Here is a 13,228-nt window from a genome sequence, read left to right as displayed (position 1 = left end):
ATGGAAGGAGCTATTGGAAATATTTGTTGTAAGGATCCTGTACTATATGTGAAGTACTATAGTGTTATTTAAAGGTGGAGTTAAATTAGTTGTAATTGTATGTTGTAAACTCTAGGGCAGCCACTAAAAAATTTTAAAAGAAGTGTGATTGATATACTAAGAGAAGACATAAAATGGAATCATATAAAATGTTCAGCTAAACATTCAGTGAAGGCAGAAAAAAAGGGGAAAGAAAAAGAAAGATCAAGTGTAACAAGTAGAAAACAGTTACAAGCATGGTAGATTTACTCCAACTATATCAATAATCACTTTAAATGTAAATGCTATAAATATATAAATTAAAAGATAGAGGTTGTCAGAGTGGATAAAAAAACACAAAAATAAAACAAGACCCACTACCTGTTGTTTATAAACAACTGATCTTAAGTATCATGACTCAGATAAGTTAAAAGTAAAGGGATGGGGCTTCCCTGGTGGCACAGTGGTTGAGAGTCCACCTACCAATGCAGGGGACACGGGTTCGAGCCCTGGTCTGGGATGATCCCGCATGCCGCGGAGCGGCTAAGTCCGTGAGCCACAATTACTGAGCCTGTGCGTCTGGAGCCTGTGTTCTGCAATGAGAGGCCTTGATAGTGAGAGGCCCGTGCACCGCAATGAAGAGTAGCCCCCACTTGCTGCAACTAGAGAAAGCTCTCGTGCAGAAACGAAGACCCAACACAGCCAAAAATAAAAATAAATAAATAAATAAAATTTAAAAAAAAGTAAAGGGATGGAGAAAGATATACCATGTTAACATGAATCAAAGAAAGCTGGAATAGCTACATTAATTTCAGTCAAAGCTGATCAGAACAAAAAAAAATCAGGAATAAAGAGATGAACTGATTAAGGAGTCAATTGTCTGAGAAGACATAACAATCCTTTGTGTGCACCTAAAAACAGAGCATCAAAATACATATTGCAAAACTGATAGACCTTCAAGGAGAAACAGATGAATCCACTATTATAGTTGGAGACTTTAGCACTTTTCTTTCAGTAACTGATAGATGAAGCAGGGAGAATACCAGTCAGGATATAGCTTACCTGAATAGCGCTACCAACCAACTTGATTTAGTCAACATTTATGAAATACTCAATCCACAACAACAGAATACACGTTCTTCTCAAGATGACATGGAACATTCACCAAGACAGACCATATTCTGACCTATAAAACACACCGAATACATTTAACAGAATAAAAATCATACAAAACATGTTCTCAGATCACAGTGGAATTAAAGTAGAAATCAACAGAATGATAGCTGGAAAATCCACATTTGGAGATTACACAACACACTTCTAAATAGCACATAGGCCAAAGAAGTCTCAAGAGAAACTCGAAAATATTTGAAAATGGAAATACTACTTATTAAAATGTGTGTGGTCAGTGAAAGTAGTGCTTAGAGGGCAATTTATAGCATTAAATGCATATATTAGACAAGAAGAAATATCTAAAATCATTGATCTAAGTTTTCATTTTAGGAAACTAGAGTAAGAAGAGCAAATTAAGCGTAAAGCAAGTAGCAGACAAAATAATAGAAGAAATCAAGGAAATTGAAAAACAGGAAAACAATAGAGAAAAATCAATGAAACCAAAAACTAGTTCCTTGATATCATAAAACTGATAAAACTCTAGCCAGGTTAAACAAGAAAAAAATAGAGAAAACACAAATGACTTAGAAACAAAAGAGGTGTCATCTCTACTGCTCCCATGGACATTAAAGGGATGATAATGAACACTATGGACAACTCTGTGCTCACAAATCTGATAACTTTGATAAAATGGATCAATTCCTTGAAAGACACAAACTATCAAAACCCACAGAAGGAAAAATAGTTTGAATAGGTATATCTATTTAAGAAGGAAGCACTAGGTTCAGATGATTTCACTGGTGAACTCTACCAAACATTCAAGGAAGAAATGATACTGCTCTCTACAACCTCTTCCAGAAAATGCAGGCAGAGAGAACATTTCCTAACTCATTCTATGAGGCCAGCATAACCCTAATGCCAAAACGAGAAAAGACATTACAAGAAAGGACAATGCAAGATTCTTATCTTTCATGTACATAAATGTAAAAATAAAAATCCTCAACAAAATATTAGTAAATCAAATCCAACAATGTATAAAAAAATTATATAGCATGAGCAAGTAAGACTTAGTCCAGGTTTGTAAGGCTGATTCAACATTCCAAAATCAATCCATTTAATCCATCACATCAATAGGCTAAAGAAGAAAAATTATACCATTATATCTACTGATACAGGAAAAGCATTTGACAAAATCCAACATCCATACATGATAAAAAACTCTCAGCAAACTAGGAATAGAGGGAAACTTCCTCAACTTAATAAAGAACGTCTACAAAAAGCCTACAACTAACATACTTAATGGTGAGAAATTGGATGCTTTTCTCTTAAAAGCAGGAACAAGGCAAGGATACCCCCTATCACCACTCTTATTAACATTGTACTGGGAGTCCTAGCTAGCACAATAAGATAAGAAAAGAAAAGAAAATTTATACAGACTAGGAAGGAAAAAATAAAAGTTTATTCACAGATGACAAGATTGCCTATGTAGAAAAACTAAAAAAACTGACAAAAAAATCCCACAAGAACTCCTGGAACTACTTAGCAAGTACAGCAAGATTGTGGGCTACAAGGTTGATATACAAAAGTCAGTTGCTTTCCTACATACCAGCAAAGAACAATGGAAATTTAAAAAATGTATCATTTACAATAGCATGGAAAAAATGAAATACTTAGGTATAAATCTAACAAAATATGTTCAGGATCTATATGTGGAAACTACAAAACTTTGATGAAAGAAATCAAAGTTCTAAATAAATGGAGAAATATTCTATGTTCATGAATTGGAAGACTCAGTATTGTTAAGATGTCAATTATTCCTAACTTGATCTATAGATTTGATATAATCCCAATCAAAATCCCAGAATGATTTTGTAGATATCAATAAGTTCTAAAGTTTATATGTAAAGACAAAAGACCTAGAATGGTCAACACAAAACTGAAGAAGAACAAAATTGGAGAGCTCACACCACCTGATTTCAAGACTTCCTATAAAGCTACAGTAATCAAGACTGTGTCATATTGGTCAAAGAATAGACACATAGCTCAATGGAACAAAATAGAGATCCCAGAAATAGAATCAGATAAATATAGTCACATTATCTTTGGCAAAGGAGCAAAGGCGGTTCAGTGGAGAAAAGGTAGTCTTTCAACAAATGGTGCTGGAGCAATTGGATGTCTACATGCAAAAAGAGAATCTAGACACAGACTGTACACCTTTCACAAAAATCAGTTCAAAATGGATCATAGACCTAAATACGAAATGTAAAACCATAAAACTTCTAGAAGAAAACAGGAGAAAATCTAAGTGACATTGAATTTGATGATAAGAAAACAACCAACAACCAGATTCTCAGGATTTTGGAGACAGAGAGACGGCCAATTGGTTTGACTTGGTCCCTTGAATGGAGGAGATAGGAAGGGATGTGTGTGTGTGTGTGTGTGTGTGTGTGTGTCTTTCTGTCTGTCTGTTGGGGCTGGGAGGGCAGAGAAACAAAGTAGGTTGGTTTGCAGAGAGAGGAGATGAAACAAAAGCTCAGAGAGAAGTGCAGGTGAAACATGCAAGGAGAGACACTGCCTGTGGTTCCTGGTGACTTTCTAGTCCTTTGGTTTCTATCCACTGAGAAGACTTCCTATGGCTTCCATGGATACTCCAGGATTCTTCTAGGAAGATTTCTTATCACCTATGCAAGTTCAAGGTGTTTTCTATTAACTAAGACTCCTGTTAATAGGGTAATAGGGCCCTACATGAAAATCTTCATGTAGACTTGTACCTCAACCTCCCCTGTCTCCCTCAAATCAATAGACACTTAGATATATACATTGTATTTCCTTTCAGGTCCAAATACAAAATCCCTTTCTGAAGCTTTCCAAGAAGGCTTAGCACAGCTGAAATTTCGTTCTCTGCTGCTGATAAAACTGGCCCATATATGTGTGACTGGCCTGGTACCACAGCCTGGATTCCAGAGTTGTACCATTTAAACTTCCTGATCACCTCCCGTTTTCTCTTCTCATTTTGTCTAAGTTTAGCTCTGCTCTGTGCCAAGCTTTGCAGCTATTCTTGCTACAGATAAAGTAGTTTAGTAAATAGGGTGAGGGGTTTCAGTGAGCAAAAGACAGACAGAAAGAGCCAGAGGCAAAGTTAGAGTTTGGGCCTTGGTGAGTAACCCTGGGCCCACTTTCTGATCATCTCTCAGCTTTACATGGTTCAGTAGTTTGATATTATCAGTTCAGACAAAGATGACAAGGCCCAGTGAAGCACTGTCCAGTAGAAATATGATATGAGCCATAATGTAATTAAAAATTTCTAGTGGTAATCTTTTATTTATTTAAATTTTATTGTAGTATAGTTGATTTACAATGTTGTGTTAATTTCTGCTGTACAGCAAAGTGATTCAGTTATACCTATATATATATATGTTCTTTTTCATATTCTTTTCCATTATGATTTATCACAGGATATTGAATATAGTTCCCTGTGCTCTACAGTAGGACCTTATTGTTTATCCATCCTATGTATAATAGTTTGCATCTGCTAATCCCAAACTCCCAATCCTTCCCTCCCCCATCCCACCACCCCTTGGCAACCACTAGTGGTAATATTTTAAAAAGTAAAAAGAATAATAGGTTAACCCAAAATATCTAAAATGTTATCATTTCAATATGTACTCAATATAAACATTATTCATGAGATACTTTACATTCATCTTTTGGAGTACGAAATCAAAATTCAGTATGGATTTCTCAGTTTGTACCAGTCACATTTCAAGTGCCCAGTAGTCACATGTATGGGACAGTACAGTTGTTAGGCTAGAATTAGATTTGGCTGCTAGTGTCAAAAGTGGCTTAAACAAGAACGAAGTACATTTTCTCTTATGTAAATGTTCAGGTAGGCATTGTGGGCTATCTTAGATGGCACTGTGGCAATATTCAACCCAGGCTCCTTCTATCTTGTTGCTTCTGTCCTCTACATTGTTGCTCCAACCTGCATTGACTTCCTTTCCAAATTCCTCAACAGTCCAATATGACTGCTTCAGCTCCAGCCAGTGCATCCACATTCCAGCCAGCAGAAAGGGGAAAAGGAAGGAGAAGGAAACACTACCCTCTTATACTGGTACTTCCAAGAAGTTACACATTACTTTGACTTACATGCCATTGTCCAGAATTTAGTCACATGGCCCTACCTAGCTGCAAGGGAAGCTGAGAAATGTAGTCTATGTTTTAGGTGACCATGTGACTATCTAAAATTTGGGGAGTTCTGTGACTAAGGAAGAGAAAGAGAAGAGATATCGGGAATCAACTGGTAGTGTTGGTCTCAAACCAATCCACACTAAAGCAATGTAGATCAGAATGATAAACCAGAAAGCCAGTTTATGAGGATATTATGAGATTGTAATTGCCAACAGGGTGGGTGTGCGTGGGTCTGCTCTTGCAGTCTCTTCCCAGTAGGATAATCTAAATGGTTGGAAGATTAATGGATCAGACTATGATGGCCTGAGAGACCCCTTTCCATTTAAGGGTATACTGACCTGCCAAGTGAACTAAATCATTCCTGCCAACCTGTGAGGAAGCTCCCTCTCTGGGATGATGCTAGAGATACTTGGACAAACTCCTGCCCTTCATTGTTCCTTTATCTGAACTTCCTGGGGGCTCCATCCTTCCCTCATCCTAGTTTTGCACATTACCACTCTGCTTACATTAGTTACATTTTAGACTTTGGGAGGAGATTTTGAAGAAACACTGGCTCCTTGCTATAGGCTCTGGAAATACTGTTGTCTCATCAGCAACATTCATTCACTGGACAAGCATTTATTGAGCACTTACTGTGTGCCAGGTATTGCATTATGCTCAGAGTGAATAAGAACCTACTTTCTGTCGTTGTGGTGATCACAATATCTAAAGAATAGGGAAGGTGGGGCTGGCTTCCCTGGTGGCACACTGGTTGAGAGTCCGCCTGCTGATGCAGGGGACACGGGTTCGTGCCCTGGTCTGGGAAGATCCCACATGCCGTGGAGCGGCTGGGCCCGTGAGCCATGGCCGCTGAGCCTGCGCGTCTGGAGCCTGTGCTCCGCAACAGGAGAGGCCACAACAGTGAGAGGCCCACGTACCGCAAAAAAAAAAAAAAAAAAAAAAAAAAAAGAATAGATGTACACTGAGTACCAGGAGTGAAAAGGCATCTGTGGTACTGTGATTTATAATATGCGAAATCTATATTTGATCTTTGTCCATTTCTGGCACAGAGCTCCTAAAACCCTTGTAATTTCCTAAGTAATGAGAACAACAAAGGTGTTTTTGTTATGTTAATGGGGTGACTTTTGGACAAACCTAAGGATGGGGGCTGGTTGCCAGGAGAATCAACCTTGTGACTGGAGGGTTAGAACTTTCCATCCCACTCCCTGAGCTCCAGGGAAAGGAGAGGGGCTAGAGGTTGAATCAATCACCAATGGCCAATGATTTAATCAACTATGCCTATAAAATGCAGTTTCCGTAAACACCCAAAAGGACGGGGTTTGGAGAGCTTCCAGGTGGGTGAACACATAGAGATATGTGGAGAATAATGCCCCTGGGGATGGCATGGAAGTTCTGTGCTCCTTCCCACATACCTTGCCCTATGCATTTCTTCCATCTGGCTGTTCCTTAGTTACATCCTTTTATAAAAAATCACTAATCTGGTGAGTAAGTGGTTTCCTGAGTTCTGTGAGCCACTCTGGCAAATTAATGGAACTTGAGGAGTGGGTCATGGGAGCCTCCAATCTATAGCCAGTCAGTCCGAAGCACATGTAACTATCTGGTCTTGGGACTGGCCTCTGGAGCAGAGGGCAGTCTTGTGGGATTGAGTTCTTAGCCTGTGGAATCTCGTGCCATCTCCAGGTAGACAGTGTCAGAATTGAGCTGAATTGTAGGACACCCAGCTGGTTGTTGTTTGTGTGGGAGCCCACCCCTGTCCCAGCATGCCACCCTCCCAGACACACACATTGGAATTGGTTGCAGAAAATGCAGCATCCCGGGTGGAAGGGACGGACAGCAGGTGCAAAGGTTTAGAGACATCAAAGCACATGACAGGTTTGGGAATAGGAAGTAGCTGGGTGGGGCTTGAGGGGAGGAGGTGCTGGCAGGGTGCTGCAGTGGACACTGTGGTGGCCTCCTTAACATCCATTTCCTTTTGGTAACTACCCCATTTTCCTTTGGGTATCCACCCTCCCTCCACTTCCCATGTACTCTGGAGGAAGTTGACTCCACCCCAGCCCTAGGGGTGGGGGCAAATAGCCCCAGTATAGACTCATCGGCCAAATCCCTTCTTGCCTGAGAATGAACAAGTGACCCAGTTCTGACCAAAAAGATTGGAGAAGACTTTGCTGGCAGCTTCAGGAAAAGACACTCTCTGTCTTTCTCTTTCTACATGGCATGGAGTGTGGGTGTGAGGCCAGGAATTACTGCAGCCATTTTGTCACAAGAAGAAGAAGGCTGCCTGAGGTTAAATACAGCACCATCGATGGCAGGGAGGACATCCAGAAAGAAGCAGGGGTGTTGACGGCATATTGAGATGTTAAGTCAAACCTACCCTGAAGCCCACTCTACCCTTAGGTCTTAGGCAGGTTTGGGCCACAGTGTGAGGGACCTTGGTGTTTAGCCTTTATTCTGGGGGCAGAGGGAAACAGTGGAAGGTTTTCAAGCAGGGGAGTGAGCTGACTGGACCTGAGCTGTAGGAAGCTGCCTCAGGGAACTGAGTGCCATGAGAACCTGAGCCAAGACAGGAGAAGGGGACAGTGTGAGGGTCACTCAGGTGACTGAAGCAGACTGACTGGATAAGAGGGTGTGAGGACAAGGGTGTGTTTGGGGAAGATTCTAAAACTCTTAGCCTGAATACACGAATGGAGAAGCTCTCTTTCTTCCTCCTTCTACCTCCATCACTGTACCCCCATGAAATCATTTCCACTGCCAGACTCTTTATTCTCCTTTTTTGTGTATTCATCCGTCTGATTACGGTTCCTCATGGGCATGCCTGGTCCTCTAGAGCAGGGACCGTGCTTCCTCATCTTCACATCCCCAGGGACCAGCCTGACACATGGTTGGCACTTGATCAACCCTGAATTGGACTGAGTTGATAGCGTACCGGTTCTTGCTGCGCTAGGCGTTAGCTGCACCCTCCTCCCGCCCCCAGGGCTTAGTCATCTCTTTCGTAAGTAGCCTCCAAAAGCTGCAGCCACAATACCCAGCTTCCTTGTTGCTGGCGGGTGTCGGCAGCCTGAGTGCCAGAATGCTGGGAAGCCAGCCGCTGGGAAGAGCTAGGGTGGTGAGAGGGAGAGAGTAATCAGGACTTCCACACGTTCATGCCAAGCGTGTGTGCTCCCCAGGAGATCTGTAACAACACCTCTTCTCCAGGAAGTAGAAACCAGCCCTCCTTCCTTTCTTTTTTCTCACCTGTCATGTCCTGTGGCCAGAAATGCATTCATTGGCTTTCCATGCTTCTAAAATAAATCAGTTTCAGAACCACACCCTTCCAAGCTACCCCAGGTTTGCTCTCTGAGAGGGTTAACCTTCCCATCCCTCCAAGCATAATATGCTGGGGTTCCACTTCATAAAAATATTAACCCTTTAGCTCCTTTCAGAAGAGGGATCTTGGTTTTCCCGAATGTCTGCTCCCCACTATTTCCCCCTCGGCTACTAGTTCATCCCATAGGATATTGACTGTATTTTGGGACAGTCACAGGCTGTGGGGCATTGAGGAGAATTACATTAACCTTTTGCCAACTTTGCAGGGCACCCTTCCTTATTCCTTTTATGTCAACCTCCGATGGGTTTTTGAGACACCCCTTGTTCTTCCAACCCCAAAGTTTTCCTCATCACCTCACCAAGATTTCAAGCTTTTCCCCTGGTCTGTTTCGCCATGGAAATTCCCAGCCCCCCGCTAGCCTGTGCTTCTCAAGGGCTCTGAAATTCAGCTCTCATCTGCCCTAGTGTTATGTTGTTTTCCCTGTCACGATGGCAGGGATTAATACGTGCCAGGGAAGGAGGGTGGAGGGAAGAAAGTGAGCAGGGAAAAGCAGGACGATGATGGGAGAGAGCCGGATGGGAGGGTGTCTGAGGAGGAAACAGAGAAATAGGCTGAGTGCATCAAGGACGGAAAAGGGATTCCTGTTTTGTTTTGTTCTATTTTGGTTTTGGTTTTTTAGTTTGGGTTTGTTTCTGGAGGTGAGGAGACATATGTTTACTGCTGAATCCTGCCCCCAATACAGTCACAGCAAAAGAAATCCTCTCCCGTAGTCAATAATCCAGAGACAATTTCCAGACCCCAGGTCTAGTAGGAAAAACTCTCAAAAGAGCTTCCAGTTATTCTCAATGCACTGAGACAGGCCTGCTGGGTCAGTGTGACAATGTGACCCAGTGCCACCCCGAGACTTAGGTAAGCAGGCCCTGACCTTTGGAGATCCCTGCCCTGGCACCCCTGCATTCCTGGGGTGAGAAGTCCTCAGGACCAAGGGAGAAGCCCAATCAGAGCCTACATCCATGCCCACGCTTACCCTTGTCTAGACCTTGTTCCTAGTATCCAGGACCCCAGATTCTCTTCCCAAATGGTCCAAGCCTGCTTCCAGGGCCCATAAAGGCCTATTTTCCTGGTCCAGGGTGCCCAGTGCAGCCAGTGGCCAAAGGGTAGCTGCTTGCAGCACAGGCAGTGGACAGAATGTGGAGCTACATGCTGGCATTAGGGACATGCAGGTGGGCAAGATCCCCCGCTCAGGGTCAGAACAAAAGGGGGACAGGCCCTGATCTGGGACTGCCTGTCCCTGTGCTGCCATACTGTGGTCCGAGGAGCCTGAGAATTCTAAATTCAAGCTTGGCCTTCCAAGAATGTTAGGAAGGTATGTTTGTGAAGGTAGGAGGAGAAGACATATTTTATTTAACAAGTTGTTAGCTTGACTAATAGCTTTTAAATATTTAGATACATGATATGTGGGTCTTCATTTGAATTTTGCCCTGGTCCCCCAAAACTACAAAACAACAAAGATTTGCCTGTCGTGGATGCCTCTATTTTCAGCTGTACCTCTGAATCTCTTCTTCTCCATGTCCCGGGTCTCCTCTGGTAAATGCCTTCATTCAAAGTCTCCATACTATGAGGGGCAGTTAATAAAGCTTGCCTTAGTTATAGTGAGGGCAGCAGTAATGGAATAGTGGCTATCTTGTTTTCTCTGTTTACTCTTTTTTGTTTATTCTTTTTTTTTAAACATAATGTACTCTTTTTTTTTAATTAAATTTTTTTTTTTAATTTTTGCCTGTGTTGGGTCTTCGTTGCTAGGCTTTCTCTAGTTGCGGCAAGCGGGGGCTACTCTTCATTGTGGTGCGTGAGCTTCTCATTGCAGTGGCTTCTCTTGTTGTGGAGCACAGGCTCTAGGTGCATGGGCTTCAGTAGTTGTGGCACACAAGCTCAGTAGTTGTGGCTAGCGGGCTCTAGAGCACAGGCTCAGTAGTTGTGGCGCATGGGCTTAGTTGCTCTGTGGCATGTGGGATCTTCCCAGACCAGGGATCGAACCGTGTCCCCTGCATTGGCAGGCGGATTCTCAACCACTGCACCACCAGGGAAGCCCTCTCTGTTTTTCCTTTTTGGTTACCTAGATTCAGAACCCCCTTTCTGAATTTGGGAAATATCCCATCCTGTACACACCCACTTTTATGAGCCTTGGTAGGGAAGAGAGCTCACATTCCTGTATGGAAGACAAAAATGCTAGGAACTTGCTATGGCAGACGCACCAGTCATCTCTCCTGATATCTATTCTCTCCATCTTTAGTAAGAGAACCCCCGATTTTTAGCTGGGCACATGGCTACCTGCATCAAAGACTACATTTCCTAGACCCTTTTATGCCTGATTTGGCCAAATGATCAAGTTTCAACCATTGAGCTACGAGTAATGTTTATGAGTTTCAGGAAGTGGTAGTAAAGGAAGAGGTCATCCTTTTTTGCCCCTTTCTCTTTCCCGATGGCTGGGATGTGGACTTGATGGCAGCCGCTCAAGCAGCCATATTGGTCCATAAGGTAGCACACAAAGGCAGAGTTGAAGGAGCTTCAGAGCACCTTGCATGCACTCTTTGCCTTAAACTTTTTTTACACAGGGAGAAATAAATTTCTATTTTGCTTGTGGTTTATTTAAAACTACAAGTATTTTGAGTTTTCTGTTATGTGGTGTGGAACCCAAGCCTGAATAATTCATTTGTTTTCCCAACCTCTCTTGCAGCTAGGGTGCAGCACGTGACCAGACTCTACCAAGGCAGGCTCTTTGGTCAAGGCAGCCTCAGCAGGGAGCTTGAATTTGTGCAGTAGTGGTTGCACCTAGTGTACAGTGCTGGGGGTGGGGGCAAAGCAGGATGAAATGCCCAGTGCTTGGTGGTGGCAGCAGGTCCTCACCTCACTAGGCCAGTTTTGTCTCATGATTTTGGGTACAATTTTTGGCTGCATGGTCTCAAACTTAGTCTGCCAGCCCACCTGATGATTCTGTAAGTTATCAGTAACCTGTCAATAAATCCCCGCTCTGCTCACATCTGCCAGTGTTGGTCCGTAACCCACAGTAAAAATACTTTTTAACAATAAGAGTTCACCAAGATGGTTGGTTTTTGCCTTCAAATGAATTTAACTCAGACTCAGTATGAGGCACGAATCCCATCTAATAAAAGTCAGAATTTTCCAATTCCCTTGTTTCTAAAGATGTTTCTGGCGGGGCGGGTTGAATTAAGCTCTTTGGAATATTTGGTGTCTCTTGTTACAGGGATACATACCATCTGCTAGTCGAAGCTATGGTATTTTGGGAGGATTCCAGCAACCAAAATTAAATAGGAATTTAATTACATTTAATACAAAATTAAATTACACTCAAAGAGCAGCAGTACTTCACTTATTCAGAGGTGATTTACAAAGCAACCTCCGTTATTTGGAACACTGTCAGAAACCAGAGAAGAAGCAACACTAAACAAAACCCCAAAATGGGTAAGGAAACAACCAACCACCCTCAAAACAAAATAAAACAAAAAAGACCATTCACAGCCAAAATGAATGTCATAGGATTCATGCTCTGCGGTTTATATATTTGCTCATAGGCAAAGCCTTCAGACCCTTTTCCAGGGTCCATTTACTCTTCGTGCAGACACAATTCAAGGGAAAATTTGGGTAAAGAATTTCCCATTCCGCAGCAGATCTGAAAAAGCACCTTAAAAATGGAGGGGTGAAGGCTAGTGGAGACTTGACACTCTGAGAGGAATGACAAGATGGTCGTCAGTTTGTGTTAAAGGCAGAGACAAACCTAAAATCAAAAGTAGACAGGAGAGCACAGTAAGGCCTCTGAGACCATTTGGAGTAATAGGAACAGCACCATGTCACAGTCCAGCCCAAGAATGGAGTGTGGGAGCATGGTGGGTGCTATGGTCTGAATGTTGGTGTCCCCTCAAAATTCATATGCTAAATATTAACCCCCAAGGTGATGGCATTAGGAGGCGGGGCTTTGGGAGGTGATTAGGTCATGAGAGCAGAGCCCTCAAGAATGAGATTAGTACCCTTACGAGAGAGGCTCCAGAGAGATCCCTGACCCTTTCACCATGTGAGGCTATGATGAGGAATCTGCAACCCGGAAGAGGCCCCTCACCTGACCATGTTGGTACCCTGATCTTAGACTTCCGGCCTCCAGAACTGAGAGGTAACTTTCTGTTGTTTATAAACCATTCAGTCTGCGGTGTTTTGTTACGGCAGCCTGAATGGACTAACACAGCGCAATCCATGAAAACTCTGGGCAGCGTGGAGAGTCAGGGAAAATTACAAAGTGGGCCAGTATCCAGTTTTGGTGAACGTGTGGAACAACAGGGATTCCCCCGCTGCTGGTCAGAGATGACCGCTTGGGAAACTGGTTTGGCAGCACCTTGCAAAGCCAAGCACACGCAGAATCCTTGACTCAGCAGTTCCCCTCCTGAGTAGGTATAGAGAGAACCCTGGCACATGGTCGTGGCAGACTCATGCCAGAAAATTCATGGCAGCGCAGTTGTAATAGTATTCAAAATACCTCAGATGCCCATCAAACAGTAGAGTGAGTAAATGCATCGTGAGAGATGGAATCTTATACAG

This window comes from Neophocaena asiaeorientalis, unplaced genomic scaffold (genome assembly GCF_003031525.2).
Source record: "Neophocaena asiaeorientalis asiaeorientalis breed wild unplaced genomic scaffold, Neophocaena_asiaeorientalis_V1.1 scaffold49, whole genome shotgun sequence".
Taxonomy (NCBI): Eukaryota; Metazoa; Chordata; class Mammalia; order Artiodactyla; family Phocoenidae; genus Neophocaena; species Neophocaena asiaeorientalis.
This window is presented reverse-complemented; position numbering follows the sequence as displayed.